The 15,819-nt window shown below is 46.2% G+C and overlaps 1 protein-coding gene across 5 annotated transcripts in view; it reads left to right on the plus strand.

Moving 5' to 3' along the window:
- SGMS2 (sphingomyelin synthase 2) overlaps positions 1 to 15,819 on the plus strand; it is a 169,642-nt gene that overhangs the window by 71,096 nt on the left and 82,727 nt on the right. The window lies entirely within an intron of this gene.

Consider the following 15,819-nt stretch of genomic DNA (forward strand, 5'->3'; position numbering starts at 1 on the left):
CCCGTGAGTGGCATCACGAACTTTACCAAATTTTCCCTGTATATAATCACCCTTTTGTTGTGGTGCCTGGGATAATAGACCGGGTCACGCCATCGTGATACCCTCAGAAGTGACCCCTTGGCCCGGATCTGAGTACCCCTTGTCCCTGGGCGACACACTAGCGATGTCGAGCTCGATAGCACCCGCCCCAGTCGTTCGTGCGACATTTGGTGCTCGCTGCCGTAGCGAACATTATCGCTACGGCAGCGTCACACACACATAACTTGTCAGCGACGTCGCTGTGACCGCCGAACAATCCCTCCCTCAAGGGGAAGATGCGTTCGGTGTCACTGCGGCGTCACTAAGCGGCCACCCAATAGCAGAGGAGGGGCGGAGATGAGCGGGACGTAACATCCCGCCCACCTCCTGCCTTCCATTGCCGGTGGACGCAGGTAAGGAGATGTTCAGCGTTCCTGTGGTGTCACACATAGCGATGTGTGATGCCGCAGGAATGACGAACAACATCGTACCTGCAGCAGCAGCGATATTAAGGAAAGGAGCGACGTGTCAACGATCACCATTTTTGAACGATTTTGCGATCGTTGATCGTCGCTCCTTGGTGTCACACGCTGCGATTTCGCTACCGGTGCCGGATGTGCGTCACTAACGACGTGACCCTGACGATATATAGGTAGCGATATTGCAGCGTGTAAAGCACCCTTTAGTGTAAGGCTACATGCGCACGCTGCGTTTTTTGGTGCGTTTTTGGCTGCAGTTTTGTTGTCAGAACTTTGTGATATTTGACTTCCCAGCAAAGTCTGAGATGTCAGATTTTCTATGCGCACATTGCAGTTTATTTGTCAGCATTTTATTTGTCAAAAGTTTGTGACAAAATGCAGCATGTTCATCTTCCTGCATTTTTGTCAACATTTGTCACAAAAACGCAGCAAAAACGCATGTTGTGAAAAAACGCACCGAAAACGCTGCAAAAAACGTACCTACAATTACAAGCGTTTTTTGTGACATTTCCAGGCTCTCTCTGACAAGGTGCAGTTTTTGCTGCAGTTTTGGCTGCAGTTTGTGAACACAAAAAGATGCAGCGTGCGCATGTAGCCTTAGACCAGACCTGGGCAAGGGGCGGCCCGCGGGCCACATCCGGCCCGCCTACTGTCTGTGACCGGCCCGCCCATTAGATCAGAGTTGGAGACGTGGTGCCGCTTCTCCTGCCGGGCAGGAACTTTTCAAATGACACACGCACACTGTACTGACGACATCAGGGCGCACGTGTGTCACAGAGAAAGGTGCTATGCAGGGAACAGAGGACAGATTCCTGCGTTCCGCTGCTACACTGTGCGGAGCTTCAGGATCGGTCCTCTGTTCCCTGCGGCAGCTTTCTCTGTGCCACACACACGCCCTGATGTCGGCAGTACAGCGCGTGTGTGTCATTTGAAAAGTTCCCGCCCGTCAGGAGAAGCGGCACCAGCCGGTGCCTGGACAGAGAGAAGCAGCGGCGGGGGCAGGGGCCGTACAAGAACAACAGCGGCGCAGCCAGGGCCCGTACCAGGGAAGAAGCAGCTCAGCGGGGGACCCGTACGGAGGTGCCTGAGGAGGGAGAGGTGAGTGGTCACTAATAACCTGAGGGGGAGGGGGGGGTAACTGGTGTAATATTTGGGTGTAGTGATGTAGTATATGGGAATGTAATGATGTAGTTTTACAGGGGCAGTATATAGTGATGTAATGTATTACAGGTGTACTATATAGTGATGTAGATTATTACAGGGGCAGTATATAGTGCTGTAATGTATTACAGGGGCAGTATATAGTGCTGTAATGTATTACAGGTGCAGTATATAGTGATATAATGTATTACAGGGGACGATGCTGAAGTTGGTTTCTTATTCGGGGCTGAAGTTGGTTTCTTATTCGGCAGTTTAGTTTTTTCAGCTTTTTATGCATTTAACAACAAAAATAACACATGACAATAATAAAATACAATGCACTGATGAGCCCTAATATAAATACACTCAAAATCAGCTGCAAAAAATTATAAAACTGGCATAAAAATGGGCATCAAAGTGGGCACCAAAGTATGTTAGTGAAAGGGTTAAATGGCTTTGGGCCACTGATCTAACACCACAATTGCATATCTAGTGATGCCTCTAATCAAACTGAAGTGACTCCAGCCTGGCCCAAAGGGGTTCTGGGCATCAGAACTGGCATCAAAGTGGGCAAAAACCCAGTTTTCACAGATTTGAATAAGTAACTGGTGTTTTTGAGGGGTTAAATGGCTTTGGGCCACTGATCTCACACCACATTTACATACCTAGTGATGACACACATCAAATTCAGATCACTCCAGCCTGGCCCAAACAGGTTCTGGGCATCAGAACTGGCATCAAAGTGGGCAAAAACCCAGTTTTCACAGATTTGAATAAGTAACTGGTGTTTTTGAGGGGTTAAATGGCTTTGGGCCACTGATCTCACACCACATTTACATACCTAGTGATGACACACATCAAATTCAGATCACTCCAGCCTGGCCCAAACAGGTTCTGGGCATCAGAACTGGCATCAAAGTGGGCAAAAACCCAGTTTTCACAGATTTGAATAAGTAACTGATAATTTTGAGGGGTTAAATGGCTTTGGGCCACTGATCTCACACCACATTTACATAACTAGTGATGCCACACATCAAATTCAGATCACTCCAGCCTGGCCCAAAGGGGTTCTGGGCATCAGAACTGGCATCAAAGTGGGCACACAGCCAATTTTCACAGATTTGAATAAGTAACTGGTGTTTTTGAGGGGTTAAATGGCTTTGAGCCACTGATCTCACACCACATTTACATACCTAGTGATGCCACACATCAAATTCAGATCACTCCAGCCTGGCCCAAACAGGTTCTGGGCATCAAAACTGGCATCAAAGTGGGCAAAAACCCAGTTTTCACAGATTTGAATAAGTAACTGATGTTTTTGAGGGGTTAAATGGCTTTGGGCCACTGATCTCACACCACATTTACATACCTAGTGATGCCACACATCAAATTCAGATCACTCCAGCCTGGCCCAAACAGGTTCTGGGCATCAGAACTGGCATCAAAGTGGGCACACAGCCAATTTTCACAGATTTGAATAAGTAACTGGTGTTTTTGAGGGGTTAAATGGCTTTGGGCCACTGATCTCACACCACACTTACATACCTTGTGATGCCACACATCAAACTCAGATCACTCCAGCCTGGCCCAAACAGGTTCTGGGCATCAAAACTGGCATCAAAGTGGGCAAAAACCCAGTTTTCACAGATTTGAATAAGTAACTGACAATTTTGAGGGGTTAAATGGCTTTGGGCCACTGATCTCACACCACATTTACATACCTAGTGATGCCACATATCAAACTCAGATCACTCCAGCCTGGCCCAAACAGGTTCTGGGCATCAGAACTGGCATCAAAGTGGGCAAAAACCCAGTTTTCACAGATTTGAATAAGTAACTGATGTTTTTGAGGGGTTAAATGGCTTTGGGCCACTGATCTCACACCACATTTACATACCTAGTGATGACACACATCAAATTCAGATCACTCCAGCCTGGCCCAAACAGGTTCTGGGCATCAAAACTGGCATCAAAGTGGGCACACAGCCAATTTTCACAGATTTGAATAAGTAACTGGTGTTTTTGAGGGGTTAAATGGCTTTGGGCCACTGATCTCACACCACATTTACATACCTAGTGATGACACACATCAAACCCAGATCACTCCAGCCTGGCCCAAACAGGTTCTGGGCATCAGAACTGGCATCAAAGTGGGCAAAAACCCAGTTTTCACAGATTTGAATAAGTAACTGATGTTTTTGAGGGGTTAAATGGCTTTGGGCCACTGATCTCACACCACATTTACATACCTAGTGATGCCACACATCAAATTCAGATCACTCCAGCCTGGCCCAAACAGGTTCTGGGCATCAGAACTTGCATCAAAGTGGGCACACAGCCAATTTTCACAGATTTGAATAAGTAACTGGTGTTTTTGAGGGGTTAAATGGCTTTGGGCCACTGATCTCACACCACATTTACATACCTAGTGATGCCACACATCAAATTCAGATCACTCCAGCCTGGCCCAAACAGGTTCTGGGCATCAGAACTGGCATCAAAGTGTGCAAAACCCTAGTTTTACAGATTTGAATAAGTAACTGGTGTTTTTGAGGGGTTAAATGGCTTTGGGCCACTGATCTCACACCACACTTACATACCTAGTGATGCCACACATCAAATTCAGATCACTCCAGCCTGGCCCAAACAGGTTCTGGGCATCAAAACTGGCATCAAAGTGGGCAAAAACCCAGTTTTCACAGATTTGAATAAGTAACTGATAATTTTGAGGGGTTAAATGGCTTTGGGCCACTGATCTCACACCACATTTACATAACTAGTGATGCCACACATCAAATTCAGATCACTCCAGCCTGGCCCAAAGGGGTTCTGGGCATCAGAACTGGCATCAAAGTGGGCACACAGCCAATTTTCACAGATTTGAATAAGTAACTGGTGTTTTTGAGGGGTTAAATGGCTTTGGGCCACTGATCTCACACCACATTTACATACCTAGTGATGCCACACATCAAACTCAGATCACTCCAGCCTGGCCCAAACAGGTTCTGGGCATCAGAACTGGCATCAAAGTGGGCAAAAACCCAGTTTTCACAGATTTGAATAAGTAACTGATGTTTTTGAGGGGTTAAATGGCTTTGGGCCACTGATCTCACACCACATTTACATACCTAGTGATGACACACATCAAATTCAGATCACTCCAGCCTGGCCCAAACAGGTTCTGGGCATCAAAACTGGCATCAAAGTGGGCACACAGCCAATTTTCACAGATTTGAATAAGTAACTGGTGTTTTTGAGGGGTTAAATGGCTTTGGGCCACTGATCGCACACCACATTTACATACCTAGTGATGACACACATCAAACTCAGATCACTCCAGCCTGGCCCAAACAGGTTCTGGGCATCAGAACTGGCATCAAAGTGGGCAAAAACCCAGTTTTCACAGATTTGAATAAGTAACTGATGTTTTTGAGGGGTTAAATGGCTTTGGGCCACTGATCTCACACCATATTTACATACCTAGTGATGCCACACATCAAATTCAGATCACTCCAGCCTGGCCCAAACAGGTTCTGGGCATCAGAACTGGCATCAAAGTGGGCACACAGCCAATTTTCACAGATTTGAATAAGTAACTGATGTTTTTGAGGGGTTAAATGGCTTTGGGCCACTGATCTCACACCACATTTACATACCTAGTGATGACACACATCAAATTCAGATCACTCCAGCCTGGCCCAAACAGGTTCTGGGCATCAGAACTGGCATCAAAGTGGGCAAAACCCCAGTTTTCACAGATTTGAATAAGTAACCAGTGTTTTTGAGGGGTTAAATGGCTTTGGGCCACTGATCTCACACCACATTTACATACCTAGTGATGACACACATCAAATTCAGATCACTCCAGCCTGGCCCAAACAGGTTCTGGGCATCAGAACTGGCATCAAAGTGTGCAAAACCCTAGTTTTACAGATTTGAATAAGTAACTGGTGTTTTTGAGGGGTTAAATGGCTTTGGGCCACTGATCTCACACCACATTTACATACCTAGTGATGCCACACATCAAATTCAGATCACTCCAGCCTGGCCCAAACAGGTTCTGGGCATCAGAACTGGCATCAAAGTGGGCACACAGCCAATTTTCACAGATTTGAATAAGTAACTGATGTTTTTGAGGGGTTAAATGGCTTTGGGCCACTGATCTCACACCACAGTTACATACCTAGTGATGACACACATCAAATTCAGATCACTCCAGCCTGGCCCAAACAGGTTCTGGGCATCAGAACTGGCATCAAAGTGGGCAAAAACCCAGTTTTCATAGATTTGAATAAGTAACTGATCATTTTGAGGGATTAAATGGCTTTGGGCCACTGACCTCACACCACATTTACATACCTAGTGATGCCACACATCAAATTCAGATCGCTCCAGCCTGGCCCACACAGGTTCTGGGCATCAGAACTGGCATCAAAGTGGGCACACAGCCAATTTTCACAGATTTGAATAAGTAACTGGTGTTTTTGAGGGGTTAAATTGCTTTGGGCCACTGATCTCACACCACATTTACATACCTAGTGATGACACACATCAAATTCAGATCACTACAGCCTGGCCCAAACAGGTTCTGGGCATCAAAACTGGCATCAAAGTGGGCACACAGCCAATTTTCACAGATTTGAATAAGTAACTGCTGTTTTTGAGGGGTTAAATGGCTTTGGGCCACTGATCTCACACCACATTTACATACCTAGTGATGACACACATCAAACTCAGATCACTCCAGCCTGGCCCAAACAGGTTCTGGGCATCAGAACTGGCATCAAAGTGGGCAAAAACCCAGTTTTCACAGATTTGAATAAGTAACTGATGTTTTTGAGGGGTTAAATGGCTTTGGGCCACTGATCTCACACCACATTTACATACCTAGTGATGCCACACATCAAATTCAGATCACTCCAGCCTGGCCCAAACAGGTTCTGGGCATCAGAACTGGCATCAAAGTGGGCACACAGCCAATTTTCACAGATTTGAATAAGTAACTGATGTTTTTGAGGGGTTAAATGGCTTTGGGCCACTGATCTCACACCACATTTACATACCTAGTGATGCCACACATTAAATTCAGATCACTCCAGCCTGGCCCAAACAGGTTCTGGGCATCAAAACTGGCATCAAAGTGGGCACACAGCCAGTTTTCACAGATTTGAATAAGTAACTGGTGTTTTTGAGGGGTTAAATGGCTGTGGGCCACTGATCTCACACCACATTTACATACCTTGTGTTGCCACACATTAAATTCAGATCACTCCAGCCTGGCCCAAACAGGTTCTGGGCATCAAAACTGGCATCAAAGTGGGCACACAGCCAGTTTTCACAGATTTGAATAAGTAACTGGTGTTTTTGAGGGGTTAAATGGCTTTGGGCCACTGATCTCACACCACATTTACATACCTTGTGTTGCCACACATTAAATTCAGATCACTCCAGCCTGGCCCAAACAGGTTCTGGGCATCAGAACTGGCATCAAAGTGGGCACACAGCCAGTTTTCACAGATTTGAATAAGTAACTGGTGTTTTTGAGGGGTTAAATGGCTTTGGGCCACTGATCTCACACCACATTTACATACCTAGTGATGCCACACATCAAATTCAGATCACTCCAGCCTGGCCCAAACAGGTTCTGGGCATCAGAACTGGCATCAAAGTGGGCACACAGCCAATTTTCACAGATTTGAATAAGTAACTGATGTTTTTGAGGGGTTAAATGGCTTTGGGCCACTGATCTCACACCACATTTACATACCTAGTGATGCCACACATTAAATTCAGATCACTCCAGCCTGGCCCAAACAGGTTCTGGGCATCAAAACTGGCATCAAAGTGGGCACACAGCCAGTTTTCACAGATTTGAATAAGTAACTGGTGTTTTTGAGGGGTTAAATGGCTGTGGGCCACTGATCTCACACCACATTTACATACCTTGTGTTGCCACACATTAAATTCAGATCACTCCAGCCTGGCCCAAACAGGTTCTGGGCATCAAAATCGGCATCAAAGTGGGCACACAGCCAGTTTTCACAGATTTGAATAAGTAACTGGTGTTTTTGAGGGGTTAAATGGCTTTGGGCCACTGATCTCACACCACATTTACATACCTTGTGTTGCCACACATTAAATTCAGATCACTCCAGCCTGGCCCAAACAGGTTCTGGGCATCAGAACTGGCATCAAAGTGGGCACACAGCCAGTTTTCACAGATTTGAATAAGTAACTGGTGTTTTTGAGGGGTTAAATGGCTTTGGGCCACTGATCTCACACCACATTTACATACCTAGTGATGCCACACATCAAATTTAGATCACTCCAGCCTGGCCCAAACAGGTTCTGGGCATCAGAACTGGCATCAAAGTGGGCACACAGCCAGTTTTCACAGATTTGAATAAGTAACTGGTGTTTTTGAGGGGTTAAATGGCTTTGGGCCACTGATCTCACACCACATTTACATACCTAGTGATGACACACATCAAATTCAGATCACTCCAGCCTGGCCCAAACAGGTTCTGGGCATCAGAACTGGCATCAAAGTGGGCACACAGCCAGTTTTCACAGATTTGAATAAGTAACTGGTGTTTTTGAGGGGTTAAATGGCTTTGGGCCACTGATCTCACACCACATTTACATACCTAGTGATGCCACACATCAAATTTAGATCACTCCAGCCTGGCCCAAACAGGTTCTGGGCATCAGAACTGGCATCAAAGTGGGCACACAGCCAGTTTTCACAGATTTGAATAAGTAACTGGTGTTTTTGAGGGGTTAAATGGCTTTGGGCCACTGATCTCACACCACATTTACATACCTAGTGATGACACACATCAAATTCAGATCACTCCAGCCTGGCCCAAACAGGTTCTCGGCATCAGAACTTGCATCAAAGTGGGCAAAACCACAGTTTTCATAGTGTAGTGTAGTGTAGTGTGAGATCAGTGGCCCAAAGCCATTTAACCCCTCAAAAACACCAGTTACTTATTCAAATCTATGAAAACTGTGGTTTTGCCCACTTTGATGCCAGTTCTGATGCCCAGAACCTGTTTGGGCCAGGCTGGAGTGATCTTATGTTGATGTGTGTCATCACTAGGTATGTAAATGTGGTGTGAGATCAGTGGCCCAAAGCCATTTAACCCCTCAAAAACACCAGTTACTTATTCAAATCTGTGAAAATTGGCTGTGTGCCCACTTTGATGCCAGTTCTGATGCCCAGAACCTGTTTGGGCCAGGCTGGAGTGATCTGAATTTGATGGGGGACATCACTAGGTATGTAAATGTGGTGTGAGATCAGTGGCCCGAAGCCAATTAACCCCTCAAAAACACCAGTTACTTATTCAAATCTGTGAAAATTGGCTGTGTGCCCACTTTGATGCCAGTTCTGATGCCCAGAACCTGTGCGGGCCAGGCTGGAGTGATCTGAGTTTGATGTGTGTCATCACTAGGTATGTAAATGTGGTGTGAGATCAGTGGCCCGAAGCCATTTAACCCCTCAAAAACACCAGTTACTTATTCAAATCTGTGAAAATTGGCTGTGTGCCCACTTTGATGCCAGTTCTGATGCCCAGAACCTGTTTGGGCCAGGCTGGAGTGATCTGAATTTGATGGGGGACATCACTAGGTATGTAAATGTGGTGTGAGATCAGTGGCCCGAAGCCAATTAACCCCTCAAAGACACCAGTTACTTATTCAAATCTGTGAAAACTGGCTGTGTGCCTACTTTGATGCCAGTTCTGATGCCCAGAACCTGTTTGGGCCAGGCTGGAGTGATCTGAATTTGATGTGTGGCACCACTAGGTATGTAAATATTGTGTGAGATCAGTGGCCCAAAGCCATTTAATCCCTCAAAAACACCAGTTACTTATTCAAATCTGTGAAAATTGGCTGTGTGCCCACTTTGATGCCAGTTCTGATGCCCAGAACCTGTTTGGGCCAGGCTGGAGTGATCTGAATTTGATGGGGGACATCACTAGGTATGTAAATGTGGTGTGAGATCAGTGGCCCGAAGCCAATTAACCCCTCAAAAACACCAGTTACTTATTCAAATCTGTAAAACTGGGGTTTTGCCCACTTTGATGCCAGTTCTGATGCTCAGAACCTGTTTGGGCCAGGCTGGAGTGATCTGAATTTGATGTGTGTCATCACTAGGTATGTAACTGTGGTGTGAGATCAGTGGCCCAAAGCCTTTAACCCCTCAAAAACACCAGTTACTTATTCAAATCTGTGAAAATTGGCTGTGTGCCCACTTTGATGCCAGTTCTGATGCCCAGAACCTGTTTGGGCCAGGCTGGAGTGATCTGAATTTGATGTGTGGCATCACTAGGTATGTAAATGTGGTGTGAGATCAGTGGCCCAAAGCCTTTAACCCCTCAAAAACATCAGTTACTTATTCAAATCTGTGAAAACTGGGTTTTTGCCCATTTTGATGCCAGTTCTGATGCCCAGAACCTGTTTGGGCCAGGCTGGAGTGATCGGAGTTTGATGTGTGGCATCACTAGGTATGTAAATGTGGTGTGAGATCAGTGGCCCAAAGCCATTTAACCCCTCAAAAACACCAGTTACTTATTCAAATCTGTGAAAATTGGCTGTGTGCCCACTTTGATGCCAGTTCTGATGCCCAGAACCTGTTTGGGCCAGGCTGGAGTGATCTGATATTGATGTGTGTCATCACTAGGTATGTAAATGTGGTGTGAGATCAGTGGCCCAAAGCCATTTAACCTCTCAAAAACACCAGTTACTTATTCAAATCTGTGAAAACTGCGATTTTGCCAACTTTGATGCGAGTTCTGATGCCCAGAACCTGTTTGGGCCAGGCTGTAGTGATCTGAATTTGATGTGTGGCAGCACTAGGTATGTAAATGTGGTGTGAGATCAGTGGCCCAAAGCCAATTAACCCCTCAAAAACACCAGTTACTTATTCAAATCTGTGAAAATTGGCTGTGTGCCCACTTTGATGCCAGTTCTGATGCCCAGAACCTGTTTGGGCCAGGCTGGAGTGATCTGAATTTGATGTGTGGCATCACTAGGTATGTAAATGTGGTGTGAGATCAGTGGCCCAAAGCCATTTAACCCCTCAAAAACACCAGTTACTTATTCAAATCTGTGAAATCTGGGGTTTTGCCCACTTTGATGCCAGTTCTGATGCCCAGAACCTGTTTGGGCCAGGCTGGAGTGATCTGAATTTGATGTGTGGCATCACTAGGTATGTAAATGTAGTGTGAGATCAGTGGCCCAAAGCCATTTAACCCCTCAAAAACACCAGTTACTTATTCAAATCTGTAAAACTGGGGTTTTGCACACTTTGATGCCAGTTCTGATGCCCAGAACCTGTTTGGGCCAGGCTGGAGTGATCTGAATTTGATGTGTGGCATCACTAGGTATGTAAATGTGGTGTGAGATCAGTGGCCCAAAGCCATTTAACCCCTCAAAAACATCAGTTACTTATTCAAATCTGTGAAAACTGGGTTTTTGCCCATTTTGATGCCAGTTCTGATGCCCAGAACCTGTTTGGGCCAGGCTGGAGTGATCTGAGTTTGATGTGTGTCATCACTAGGTATGTAACTGTGGTGTGAGATCAGTGGCCCAAAGCCATTTAACCCCTCAAAATTATCAGTTACTTATTCAAATCTGTGAAAACTGGGTTTTTGCCCACTTTGATGCCAGTTCTGATGCCCAGAACCCCTTTGGGCCAGGCTGGAGTCACTTCAGTTTGATTAGAGGCATCACTAGATATGCAATTCTGGTGTTAGATCAGTGGCCCAAAGCCATTTAACCCTTTCACTAACATACTTTGGTGCCCACTTTGATGCCCATTTTTATGCCAGTTTTATAATTTTTGCAGCTGATTTTGAGTGTATTTATATTAGGGCTCATCAGTGCATTGTATTTTATTATTGTCATGTGTTATTTTTGTTGTTAAATGCATAAAAAGCTGAAAAAACTAAATTGCCGAATAAGAAACTGACGAATAAGAAACCAACTTCAGCCCCGAATAAGAAACTGGACGAATAAGAAACCAACTTCAGCATCGTTTACAGGGGCAGTGTATAGTGCTGTAATGTATTACAGGTGCAGTATATAATGCTGTAATGTATTACAGGGGCAGTATATAGTGCTGTAATGTATTACAGGGGTAGTATATAGTGCTGTAATGTATTACAGGGGCAGTATATAGTGCTGTAATGTATTACAGGGGCAGTATATAGTGCTGTAATGTATTACAGGGGCAGTATATAGTGATGTAATGTATTACAGGTGTACTATATAGTGATGTAGATTATTACAGGGGCAGTATATAGTGCTGTAATGTATTACAGGTGCAGTATATAGTGATATAATGTATTACAGGGGCAGTGTATAGTGCTGTAATGTATTACAGGGGCAGTATATAGTGCTGTAATGTATTACAGGGGCAGTATATAGTGCTGTAATGTATTACAGGGGCAGTATATAGTGCTGTAATGTATTACAGGGGCAGTATATAGTGAAGTAGTTGTGTGTGTGTATATGTATGTATGTATATATGTATGTATGTATGTATGTATATATATATATATATATATATATATATATATATATATATATATATATATATATATATATATATATATATATATATATATATATATATATATATATATATATATATATATATATATATATATATATATACACACACAAACACACATATTATTTATATATATATATATTTATATAAATAATATTTATATTATATATGCTATAATTAGCATTGGGTAGAATTGACAATTATATCAGTCCGGCCCTCTGAGAGGATCCCAAGTTTTCATGCGGCCCCATGAGAAATTTAATTGCCCACCCCTGCCTTAGACCTTGTGCACATTTTCAGTATTGGTGGGTTTTTATCGCAGTATGTGTATAAGGCTGCATGCGCACGCTGCATCTTTTTGTGTTCACAAACTGCAGCCAAAACTGCACGTTGTCAGAGAGAGCCTGGAAATGTCACAAAAAATGCTTGTAATTGTAGGTGCGTTTTTGCTGCGTTTCGGTGCGTTTTTCACAACATGCTTTTTTGCTGCGTTTTTGTGACAAATGTTGACAAAAACGCAGGAAGAATGAACATGCTGCATTTTTTTTGTCACAAACTTTTGACAAATAAAACGCTTACAAATAAACTGCAATGTGCGCATAGCAAATCTGACTTCTCATAGACTTTGCTGGGAAGTCAAATGTCAGAAAGTTCTGACAAAACTGCAGCCAAAAACGCAGCAAAAAATGCAGCGTGCGCATGTAGCCTAAGGCCTCGTGCACATGTTCAGTATTGGAAGGGTTTTTACCTCCGTATTTTTAAGGCCTCATGCACATGTTCAGTATTGGTGAGTAAGCCTGGGGCCACACGGGGCACTATTGCGATGCTCGCATGATACTCGGCTCGCGCTGGCAGCAAAGCATGAGCAGAGTGTCATGCTAGTATCCCTGCATCTGCGGTCCGACTGTGCGAGCGGACCTCAGCTGCGGGGGGCGGCCTGGCTCTCAGGAGGGGCGGGCCAGCGCTGCAGAGGAGGGGAGGGAGGGATTTATCTCCCTCTCTCCTCCGTAGCCGGCTATTGCGATTCTCACTCTGCACGCAGGGTACACCGGTGTATCGCGAGTGTGTGACGCCCTGGACTAGTCAGGTCGTCCCAGGTAGTCCCATGCACACACACCCCCTCCCTAAAAAGGTGACAGCAGCCAAACTTAAAAACCTTGTCACCACCCTCTAGGTTTGATGTCCACACAAGGGGGGTGGAGCCAGGCGGTTGGCTCCACCCACCGAGGAGTTCACAGGCCTGGAGGCGGGAAGAAGACACAAGTTCTAGAGAGAGGGACTAGTCTTGACAGTGAAGGAGAGAGGTCGAGTTCAAGGGCAGACCTGTGACCAGGCCTGTCAATAGTCTACTCAGGTGGCTGGGTGGGAGACCAGTCACCTCTGGCAAGGAGGCAGACAGTGGTGGCCGCCTACAGGAGCTGGGATTACAGCCGGTGGAACCGTAGGGACCGGGGTCGGGCGGTGGCCCGCCGGTACCGAACCGGGGAGCTGATTGGAAACCGGAGCACCAGGAAGGGTACTCAGACCCAGTACAAAACCCCGAACCGACAGGGCCGAGTCAAATCAACTGATTGAGGTCAGGACTTAAGGACCTTTCACACACAAGACCTGTTAGAAGACAACAGCCCAACCATACAGGGTAAAGCTACCGCCAAGGCATAGAGAACCAAAGGGCCAGCGTCTGCGGGCAAACAGGGCTCTTCTGACACCCAGCAAGCCGGGGAGCGGACTACCATTGCTTAGGCATAGGAGTCGAAACACTCACACAAAAGAGGTGCAGGAGAAAGGCGGAAACCACCAACCTTCAGGGAGAAGCTTCAGCCAGCTGCGGGCCCCGTTCATCATCCCGTTTGGTTTACCAGAGACTCCAGTGTATTGTGTCATAGTGAGTGCACCAGTGCCTTCGGGCCACACACCACACCAGAATCCAGCCCGCGCCTGTCCCCTCACCTCAGCACCTCCCTCGGGCTCCCGGGACATTCACTCCCCTACCCACGGAGGGGTCAACTCCAAGCTGCGCAACACAGTCTCCGGGAGGCCTAGTTAACGGCAGCGGTGGTGTCCATCCATTCACCACAGCCCGTGGGTGGCGTCACAAACTTATATCCCTTACAAACCACCACGGCCCCCGGCCGTGGAACTCCCCACCGAAGTCCCTGCGTGTAGCGCCAACCCCCTTGCAGAGCGACGTGACCCCCGGGTCCGTGAGGAGCTCGAGCCATCGTATGAGCACGGATCCGAGCGGCTCGGCGGTCGCAGCCGAGCCCGCGGGGCGGTACAAGTGAAGTGCGATTTTTCTCTCGCCCCATTCACTCGAATGGATGCGAGAGAAAAGAGTCTCGCATTGCAATCGCAGCATGCTGCGATTGTTTTCTCGGTCCGATTAGGACTGAGAAAATAATTGCTCATGTGCGCTGACACACAGGCTAGAATTGGTCCGAGTGGAATGCGATGTTTTTTAACACTTCACTCGCACCGATTTTCTTGCAGTGTGGCTTAGGCCTTATTACCTCAGTATCTGTAAGGCCTCGTGCACATGTTCAGTATTGGTGAGTTAGGCTGGAATCACACTTGCGAGTGTAAAATCGGACCGAGTCTCATGCTAGAAAGTAGCATGAGCTCTGTCCGAGTGTTGATCAGTGTGCAATGCAACAGCAATGCGTTTCTGTGATTTTTTTCTCATGATTGTAGTCCATGTGCAATCCATGTGTGATCCGTATGGGATCCGTTTTTATTCTCAGCAGCTATGTCATCTGCCATTCAGCTCTGCTTCATGCCCGCTGACAGCAGACACAGACAGAGCCGCGGGATCAGAATGAAGTCGGATGAACATCACCTGATTTCATTGTCATCCCGCGGCTCTGTCTGTGTGTCATTACCTTCACCGGTGACCGCAAATATCCTGAGTGACTTAGCGCAGATCACTTATCAGCGGTGCTGTCACTGAGGTTACCCGCGGCCACAGCAGAAGTCCTCCCGCTGAGATCTGTGGCCGCAGGTAACCTGAGTGACGTCATCGCTGATAGCGCGACTCACTTCAGTCGCTGCGGGGAGCTCACAGAGGGCGGTCGTGGTCTGTGACCGCTCTCTGTCAGCTTCTGATGTAGCAGAGCTGAAAGCGTCGTGGGACCTCTGTGGATTACGTCGGACTTTGAGGGGTTTTTGGGGGTTTTATAAAGTGGTGAAAGAGGGTGGTTTTTTTTTTTTTTGTCATTTATTTCAAATAAAGGATTTTTTGGTGTGTGTCTTTTCTTTAACTTACAGGTTAATCATGGAAGGTATCTCGGGGAGACGCCTGCCATGATTAACCTAGGACTTAGTGGCAGCTATGGGCTGCCATTAACTCCTTATTACCCCTATTGCCACCGCACCAGGGCAATTCGGGATGAGCCTGGTACAGTCCCAGGACTGTTGCATCTAATGGATGTGGCAATTCCGGGGTGGCTGATGGCTGATATTGTTAGGGTGGGGGGCTTCCCATAACGTGGCGCTCCCCATCCTGACAATACCAGCCTCCTGCCGTATGGCTTTACTCTGGCTGGTATGAAAATTGGGGGGAACCGCACGTTTTTTTTTTAATTATTTATTTCATTTACTGCAGGATAT

This window comes from Anomaloglossus baeobatrachus, chromosome 1 (assembly GCF_048569485.1).
Source record: "Anomaloglossus baeobatrachus isolate aAnoBae1 chromosome 1, aAnoBae1.hap1, whole genome shotgun sequence".
Lineage (NCBI taxonomy): Eukaryota > Metazoa > Chordata > Amphibia > Anura > Aromobatidae > Anomaloglossus > Anomaloglossus baeobatrachus.